Source organism: Dermochelys coriacea, chromosome 1 (genome assembly GCF_009764565.3).
Source record: "Dermochelys coriacea isolate rDerCor1 chromosome 1, rDerCor1.pri.v4, whole genome shotgun sequence".
Taxonomy (NCBI): Eukaryota; Metazoa; Chordata; order Testudines; family Dermochelyidae; genus Dermochelys; species Dermochelys coriacea.
In genome coordinates this window covers 52,798,986-52,804,985 of record NC_050068.2, presented here as the reverse complement: position 1 = coordinate 52,804,985, position 6,000 = coordinate 52,798,986, and the positions used below count along the sequence as shown (strand labels likewise).

The following is a 6,000-nucleotide window of genomic DNA, read 5'->3' as shown; positions in this document are numbered from 1 at the left end:
AGTCTTTGACATAACGCTCCTGATGAATAGCTTCTGCAGCATGGTTGTGCCCAGGCACTGCTTTATGTCATGCTGTTTGAATACTTCCAAGAAGTGTTTGCTGGCTCGTTCGCCTTTCCCTTTAAGACTTTAGCAATGTTAGAACACACATGGTTGTGAGCTTTGAAAAACAAACAAACTGCGTTTCTAAATAGGTGAGCTAAGGCAGAATGAAACACCAAGACTTCATGTAGGATTTGTGGTGCTAATTCTAGGTCTGCTTAAAAAACAGAGAGGAAATATTGTATATATTTAATGCAAAGGCAGGCCTTATTATTTGTTTACCGTGGAAGTGTGGGGATTTCCTCACCTTAGTCCCTGTACTGGCTACAGTAGAAGTTCTTTCTGCGTTGAGCAGGAGTTCAGAATCAGCTGGGATTTGATTTAAGCAGGCAAGCTAGGAGGATGGTTGAGTCTGAGGACACAAGCTAAGTTAAGCAAGGAAATCGTGAGTTACCATGTAGCTGACACTCCTCTGCTTGTCTTCCTTTCCGCGTGTAGAGTATACAGTAGTGCACACTGTTCTCCTCAGGACCCAAACCCAGACCTAAGCACGTGGACTCCTTCCTTCTGCACATTGTCTCATTGCTAACGGGTTTAACTTTGGTGTTATAGGTATTGTCCTCATTTTGATTAAAGATGTAGGGAAATGGTGACTAATCCCCTTTCCCCTGGTCTACGAGCTCTGGTTTTCTCTGGTATCTGAGTTTCGCGGGAAAAGTGACAGTTCTTGCATTAAAAGAGAACAGCCCCACTTTCAGCTGAAGTTTATCACACGCACTTCCATTGAAATGGTAACGGGTCAAGAAGGTCCGCAGCGGGATAATGCTACACACACAGCAGGAAGGCAGATAGCTAGCTACCGCTAAGAGAGAAACTATTCCAGAGGTTTCTTGCTTCTCAAAAGCAAGCAGCAGCTGAAACAATCTCACACTTCTACGAGGTGCGATGTTACTGCAGCTGGGGATGCCTGGCCCACCTTTACACTGCATTGTATACGAATGCATAATGCTGAGTGGAAATATTGTAGCGTTTGAAACTACTGCACCGAGCATTGGTTTTCGGGGGGGGGGGGGGCAGAGAACCGAACGATTGTTTGCTGTTGTGCATCTCAGGGCGTTGTCGGTTACAGCTGTCACAGAGAAGGGTTTCTTTTGAATCGGTCGCTGTTTCTGTGCTTTATTTTTTTTTTTTAACCAGTCCTTTTCGCTCTTGTTGGCGCACAGCTGAGAGGTGTAAGTACATTGATTGTTGGTTGTTCACGCCTGACTTCACTCCTGGACGTTTTTACAGAAAATAAAAAAAAAAAAATATCAGCCTAAAACATTTTCAAAAGAAAGGAAAGGGTCACGCCAAACTGGCGAGGAATGTCTCTAGGTGGAGGGTGGCTGAGAGGCTGCAAGAGGCCACCTGCACCCTGTGTTCCATTGGAACGGAGCCGGCAGAAAGCTGGTTTTGCTCCCCGGTGGGGATTTCACTATTATCCCCTGATTATCCTGCAGGCGGCGCTATTAGGTATTTACGGTGCCTCCCCACCAGACCAAAAGAAAAAAAAAGTCCCTAGGAGAAGCAGCTCCGCCACACACCGAGCAGGGAAAGGCAGAAAGAAACGATCGTGCGGAGAAGCTGGCAGAAGAAACCAGCGCCAAGACAGTCCAAGGGGGTGATCTCCTGTGAGAGGTCTCTCTTCTGTGGATCTCCTGGGCAGGAAAGCATCAACTTCAGCTTATTTGCGTTCTTTTCCCTCTGATGTTCATGCCTCGCAGTTTCTCTTCCAACGGGAAACATTTCATGGGGAGGGCTTGTTACTTTTTCCAGTCGGTATGGGATTCCCAGGAAGAGTGATGAGACACCACAATAAACAGCCCGGGAGGAATCTGCCACTCATCTGTTGCACTAAAGCGAAGCTACAGGCGCCGTCTCCTTGGGTGGAAGTGTTGAAGACCACCTGAATTGGGGGAGAGTGTCTGAAAGATGAAGAGAACACCATAGAGATGCGGGAAAGTGGATGAGGTGGGCGACTGCAAAAAACCCAAACCATCCTAACTGGATTTAATTTATAAATGGAATTGAAATGTGCCCTGGTAACAGTTGAAGTAAAAACGCTGGATAGCAACGCACACATATAAACCAAGTAAGTTCTCACCCATTTTGGAATATTTTCTTCTTGAAGCTTTGGTTTTATTGTTGTTCCTCTTAAGAGACGCCACCAATTACTGGGATTAACAACTTTTGCCCAGAAAAAAGCACGCGGTGACGACAGGGGTTTTGTACCCTCTTGGACCTAGCATTAAGCCACATTTAGCCCCCCCCCCCGCGCTTTACATAACAAAAGTGGCTTTTTTTAAAAAAAAAATCGCAATCAGTTTAATTGTTGACATTGTAGAAGGTGCCATCGTTTGGATTATTGCAAGTAAAGTCTGACACCTGCAGGACAACTGAGTATATGGAAAAAAAAAACGGAAGGGAACCAGTTTTGTGACGACGACTGGGTGGTTCAGAAGTAGCTAGTAGACAATAGCATGGGGGGGAAGGGTTGCATTTGCGATGCTCATAATGTAAACCCCTGGGTTTATGCAGAAGGCTAATACTTTGAGCCAGGGCTTTCAGGAAGGCGAGTGAAGCTGTTTAACTGGACCGAGACTGGCTGTAGAATTAGCGTGCATGTGCCTTTAAGGCAGAGCGGAGAGCCGCTAAGGGACCGTGAGCCACAGCTGTTCAGCTGCGGGCTCAGAGTGCATCAGAAATCACCTTTGTCTCATTTTAGACTTTGCATTTCGCTCCCGTATATTATTATTTGGCTACAGAGGCGCATAAGACCGCGCTTTCAGGGGGAAAAAAACAACAACATTTGGTCCCTCCCCACCTCACCCCAGGTATAGTGTTTGACTATCAGGCTATAGCAAAATATTTGTTCATGGGTTACCAGCCTTGTAACTGCTAACCCTCAACCTCTTGGAAGGCGGTTGTATGGCCATTGCTAGGACTTTTTTTTTTTTCTTTTTTTAGGAATGCTGAACTTTCTGAAACTATGATGTAATAAACCTGCAGCACATTTTCATGTAGGAAAGGATGAGTGATTAGTGTTCTAATAATAATTTATCAGCTAAAAACATGGGGATATCACATGGGAGTTTTATTAGGACGTAATTTCCAGACAGTAGCAACTCTGCGGGCTGTTTCTTTATCCTGCTGTTAACTTGCTATCGGGAAGAGTTACTTATTTAAAATAAAAAGAAAAAGGAGTACTTGTGGCACCTTAGAGACTAACAAATTTATTAGAGCATAAGCTTTCGTGAGCTACAGCTCACTGTAGCTCACGAAAGCTTATGCTCTAATAAATTTGTTAGTCTCTAAGGTGCCACAAGTACTCCTTTTCTTTTTGCGAATACAGACTAACACGGCTGCTACTCTGAAACCTGTCCTTATTTAAAATAGTGTTTCTTTCCCCGGACCTGTCTTTGAAGCTTTGACACATCAGTTTTCCTATTTATCCTCTCATTGTGAAGTTAAACATTGTTTCAGTTCTGAAAATCAAAGTTGATGGGGAACAGCTACACACCAAGTGCAGCAAACTTCAGGTACATCTTGTATTTTTTCAACCTTAAAGTATTGTGGGTTTTTTAATTTAATTTTTTTCCTGCTAGCCATTGCTACTATAAAATCCTGGGGAAAACAAACAAACAAACAAAGAGAATCTGGTGTGAGGAGAGAGTGGGAGGTTGATGGCAAATGAACATGATGAAAATGAGCCTGATAATGACTTATATGGTAAACAAACTGACTGAAGGAATTCACCCCTGCATTGAATTTACATTTTCAAGCTCCTGAATATTTTGGCTATTTTACAGTAGTCATAATCCTGTTGAAAAGAAGCAGTTGATGTTCTGGAACCTTAAACAAACACTGACAGAAAATTTATACTAAGTAAGGGTTGAATTGTAAAATCCACTGCGATTGGCAAGACCTGCAGCTTTGTTGTATTATTATTATATTTTACAAGGCAGTGTCACTAATTTTTTGTTTTTGTTTTACTAGAATCAATTGAGTGAGTCCATGTTAGCATGGCAACTGAAATTTATATTTATCCAAAGGTGCTTGATAAAAGAAGTAGTGACAGTTCTTCCTGAACTAAAATACCTTCTAGCTAGAAGTAAATCGAAATGCTACTCCAAAATGCTTTCTGCTTAGTAGGCACTTCTAAAAAATTAAAAGAAGAGACCACAAAACAGAGTTCAGACAATATACTCAGAGAAGGATGAAATTAACATCTGGTTTTGTTATGATAAATACATCCACATAAACTCTATGTAATATTGCATGTACACAATTAAACAGTAATAAGTCACCAGAACCAGATGGTATTCACCCAAGAGTTCTGAAGGAATTCAAATGTGAAATTGCAGAACTACTAACTGTGATATGTAACCTATCATTTAAATCAGCTTCTGTACCAAATGACTCGAGGCAGAGGTGAAAGTAAGCCAGTACACCCGGATATGGTGTATCGGTAAGAGCCAGGACTGGCATTCAGAGAGGGCAATTTAAAGCCCTGGGGTAGCGGCGGCAGGGCTGCGGCGAGGATTTAAAGGGCCCTGGAGCTCCAGATGCTGCTACTGCCCTGGGGCCCTTTAAATTGCTGCCAGAGCACCACCGCCGCTACTCTGGGGCTCAGGCAGCAGGGCTCAGGCCGGGATTTAAAAGGGCCGGGGGGGGGGGGAGGAGGGTAGCGGCAACTGGAGCTCCGGGGCCCTTTAAATCCCCACCAGAGCCCCGCCACCGCTACCCCAGGGCTTGGGCAGCAGGGCTCCGGCAGGGATTTAAAGGGCCCCGGGGCAGTAGCAGTGGCTGGAGCTCCTGGGGTGGGGGTGGGGGGTTCTGGCGGGGATTTAAAGAGCCCCAGAGCTCCAGCCACCTCGACTGCCCTGGCCCTTTAAATCCATGACGGAGCCCTGCTGCCAAAGCCCTGGGGTAGCAGCAGTGGGGCTCCGGTGGGCATTTAAAGGACCGGGGCGGTAGTGGCGGCTGGAGTCCTGGGGCCCTTTAAATCACCGATGGAGCCCGGCCACCGCTACCCCAGGGCTTGGGCAGCTGGGCTCCAGCAGGGATTTAAAGGGCTCAGGGCTCTGGTAGCTGCTACCACAGAAGAGCCCCAGGCCCTTTAAAGCTCTGCCAGAGCCCCGGGGTAGCAGTGGCAGCCGGGAGCCCCCACGGCACCTCAGTGATTTAAAGGGCCCGGGGCTCTGGTGTGGTAGTGGCAGCTGGAGCCCCGGGGCTCTGAGCTGCCTCTGCAGCTGGTAGCTCGGGGGTGATTTAAAGGGCCCCGGGCTCCCAGCCACCACTACCGCAGCTGGAGCCCTGGCCCTTTAAATCTTGATTTAAAGGGCCCGGGGATTTAAGGCCCTGCCTCTTCCGGTTGAGGCCACCCCCCTTCCAGTTGAGGCCATGTCCCCTGCTCAGGACTCCGGCGTACCAGTAAGTCCTCTAACTTACTTTCATCCCTGAGAGGAGGCTAGCTAATGAGATGCCAATTTTTAAAAAAGGCTCCAGAGGAGATCATGGCAATTACAGGCCAGTAAGCCTAACTTCAGTACCAGGCAAATTGCTTGAAACTATAGTAAAGAACAGAATTATCAGATACAAAGATGAACAAGATTAGTTGGGGAAGAGTCAACATGATTTTTATAAAGGGAAATCATGCCTCACCAATCTACTAGAATTCTATGAGGGGGTCAATTAACATGTGGACGAGGGTGATTCAGTGGTATAGTGTACTTAGATTTTCAGAAAGCCTTTTACAAGGTCCCTCACCAAAGGTTCTTAAGCAAAGTAAGAGAAGGTCCTTTCATGGATCAGTAACTGGTTAAAGATAGGAAACAAAGAGTAGGAATAAAAGGTCAGTTTTCAGAACGGAGAGAGGTAAATAGTAGTGTTCCCCGGGGGTCTGTACTGGGAACAGTC

General features: G+C 45.9%; 1 protein-coding gene across 1 annotated transcript in view; it reads left to right on the top strand.

Moving 5' to 3' along the window:
- Positions 1-1,108: 1,108 nt before the first annotated feature.
- Positions 1,109-6,000, top strand: part of TRPC4 (transient receptor potential cation channel subfamily C member 4) — a 197,339-nt gene continuing 192,447 nt past the window's right edge. The window contains exon 1 of the mRNA XM_038387745.2: positions 1,109-2,173. The gene's annotated coding sequence lies outside the window, so the exon portion shown is untranslated. The remainder of the gene's footprint in view (positions 2,174-6,000) is intronic.